Genomic DNA, 3,182 nt, shown 5'->3' with positions numbered 1-3,182 from the left:
TAGTGGACCCCTTAACACCTGCATTCAAATGAGTAGCTTTCACCCACAATTTCATTGTTCTTTTGGGGTCATTTTCTTCCCACAAAATATAGTCTGATTCTTCCAGGACCTTCCCCACAGTCTCTGCCCTCTCTCCCCAGCTGCTTTCATTCTTCGCTGAATGGCCCTGGCTTTTGCTGCCAGCTTCTATCTTCTCTGTTGTCTTGTTCTGTTCAGCATCTCCAACCGTTAACTTGTCATGTCACCTCACCAGAATCCATTGCCCCCACTCCTCCTCCACCCCAACTCCCTGCTCCCTATGCAATGTCAACCTCAATGGAAGACCCCACTTGTCACCACCCTCTGATCTCTCTACTGTTGCTGCCTTCCTAAATGACTGCTGCTCTAACTCCTCCACTTTCTCCATCACTCTCCCTTGCAGGGTCAGCAGGCCCAGAGTGCAAGGGGTGAGCCTTGCCCTGGGAAAACCACCTGCTAGATCATGGTATCTCCCCTGTCAGGTAAGTATAAGCCTATATGGGATAGTGCCAAGACCATCGTGACCAACAGCAGAAGGACACTCTGTGGCAATACCTCTTCTAAACCAAGGTGTCACAGAACCCTGGGATATCACAAGATCCTTTTAAGACTGTCATAGGGTGCCACTCAATATTAGTATTGTTAGGTGTGCAAATGCCTGCACACAAATCACAAGATAAACCCGGAGATTTCCAATAGGAATCTATAGTGTCAAAAAACATGCCATCTTGTTGTGGTCTTTCTGAATCCTTTGCAAAAGAATTGCTCTATTACTCTTCAGTAGTCAAGACACTGAAAGTTAAGAACTGACATTTTCTGAGGTCTACCTTGAGTCTAAAAGGGTTGAGAACCACCTCTTCACTGCATCATGAAATCTCAACCTCAATCAAGGAAACTACACAGGAATAGAAGATTATTATGCCAATTCCTGGGAAGAAGACTATTCAGAGAATAGTCAGGCAAGAACAGTGATCCGGAAACTGATGGCCCATTTTGTGAGGTGTGGCATATCGGATATACTACTTTCTGACAATGGAGCTCAGTGCACTATAGCAGAATTTAGAAAATTCAGTGCCAAGGGTAATTTGAGCACAAAACAACAGGAAGAAAGAGTTGGCAGAAAAGACTGCCAAGATTTGGATTTACAGGGTGGATTCCTGCCTGGCAATGCTGACCCATCAAACAACACCCCCTTGCCCATAGACTGATGGACAAGATTCTGGTCCTTCAGAGAGGTAGTCTGATGCAACCCAGGATAGGGACAATGGACAATACATAAAGATGGTTAAAAGACAGCTTTGCTGCAACAGATAAGGACCTGCAGTCACTATGCATAAGTGAGCAATGGGTGAATGAATCACCAAACAACCACACACATGACAAAAGGCAAACAGGCCTTGTGGTATACTTAAGACTTGGGACAATGATGGTGACAAGATCAAAGACAACACCTGGCACACAGTGCCTCTGGAACAGGGAACCAAAGCTAGGACCAAGGGACATAGAGCTTTAGATGCCAGATAACTTGAGTCAAAGGAAAAAAAAAGGAACACAAAGACCAACCGAAAAACCCTCTTAACCAGATTAAGGTGGGAACAGGATGGAAGTAAGGTCCTCACTAGCAGTGACAGCAAACTAGAAGAATAGTTCAAAGACCAACATACTTGAAGGAATACTAAATCTACAAGGTCACAAACTGGTGGTAAGAGTCATATCCCCCAATTTGACTATGCAATGGTAATTTCCTACCCCAGCAAATTGGCAAATGCTACCACATGAAATTGTTAAAAACAAAGATATAGCAAGCAGAATGAAACTTGGAGAAAGGAGCAAGGGTTGTGGGAGGGAAGAGTTTGAAGACATCAAAAGAAAGCTAACAGTCTATGTGGCACATGGCTAAAACGCTAGCACCAGTTGCAGCACCTCTGTAAAACGGTGTCTTCCAAATACACAAACTTTTCACATAGTCACCTAGCAGATCACACAGGAAATATTCATGAGGTTCAGTAAGTCGCATCTGATACCAGCAAACTAACTGGCTTAGATGTCTGACCTTAAGTGAAAAATCTTCAGCTGGACCTTTGTCAGGGGTGACAATTGTAGTACTCTGTTTTTAGGTAGCACTTTTTATTCAAGGATCTTAAAATACTTCATCAAAACAGGCAAGTATTATCCTCACTTTAGAGAGGGGGGAAAACCAAGGTGCGGAATGATGACTTGCTCAAAAGTCACCAAATGAGTTGGTGGCAAAGCCAAGAATAAAGCCCAGGCCCAGACTTCCACCTTTCCAGAGTTTGATCTTAGCACACAGTTACGGGCGAACTAAAATAACCTGGCAAAATTTAATTGATTTTCAAAGAAATGCCCTTTCATGGACGTGTGCTCCGATGTGTACTGATTGCACAGCTTGAGCAATTAAGAAAGTCCCTTTGATCCTGGAAGATATAGTACAGTAGAATATGTGGGTAAGCTTTTATTTTTAATGCATCTATTTATGAACGGTGGACCACTTGAGAATTCTAAATTTAAATTTAAATGTGAACATACACCTAAAATTGTCCTTATCCATACGCATGTGGACTAACAAACAATCTACAAATAACACATGCAAGGTTTCATATCAAGTTTCCAGTGCTTCCTGCTATACCAAAAATACCATAACAATAGCTTCTTGTAGCTTTCTACTTCCACTTCCAGTAAAGCCAAAGCATGAAACTTCAGAGCAGCATAAAAATAAAAAAATAAAATGTATGGGAGGAAAGATCAACTTGGGATGTGAATAAATAAAAAGTTATGCTGTTTTAAAGCAGTGATGGGAAGGAATTGCCACAGTGAAACGGATTCTATTATACCTCCTTTGTCTGCTCACTCCTGTTCCACGGAAGGTAGAATTAAATTGAGGCAACTAACCCATAAATGGAACTGGGTGAAATGTTTAGCTTCATTTACTGTGAGACAGGAGTGAACAGGAATGACAGTTACAACAGATCAGCTGATGCCCACTTGTGAGAGGCAAGTGCTAGGGCTGTGCGAAGCTTCGGTCACTGATTTGATTTGGCGGAGATTCGGCCGGATTCAGCAGCCAAATCTCCAAATCTGAATTGAATCAGGAGACCCGTTAATCTCTCTGAATTGAATCAGAAGCCTCCGATTCAATTCGGAGA

The 3,182-nt window shown here is 42.6% G+C and overlaps 1 non-coding gene across 1 annotated transcript; it reads right to left on the bottom strand.

Moving 5' to 3' along the window:
• Positions 1-344: 344 nt before the first annotated feature.
• LOC112549822 lies at positions 345-508 on the bottom strand. Its single transcript, XR_003093367.1, has one exon. It is a non-coding gene; the product is annotated as a U1 spliceosomal RNA (small nuclear RNA).
• Between the last annotated feature and the right edge of the window lie 2,674 nt (positions 509-3,182).

This window comes from Alligator sinensis, unplaced genomic scaffold (genome assembly GCF_000455745.1).
Source record: "Alligator sinensis unplaced genomic scaffold, ASM45574v1 scaffold86_1, whole genome shotgun sequence".
NCBI classification, from domain to species: Eukaryota; Metazoa; Chordata; order Crocodylia; family Alligatoridae; genus Alligator; species Alligator sinensis.
The sequence above is the reverse complement of the archived record's forward strand: the minus strand, read 5'-3'. Positions and strand labels throughout refer to the sequence as shown.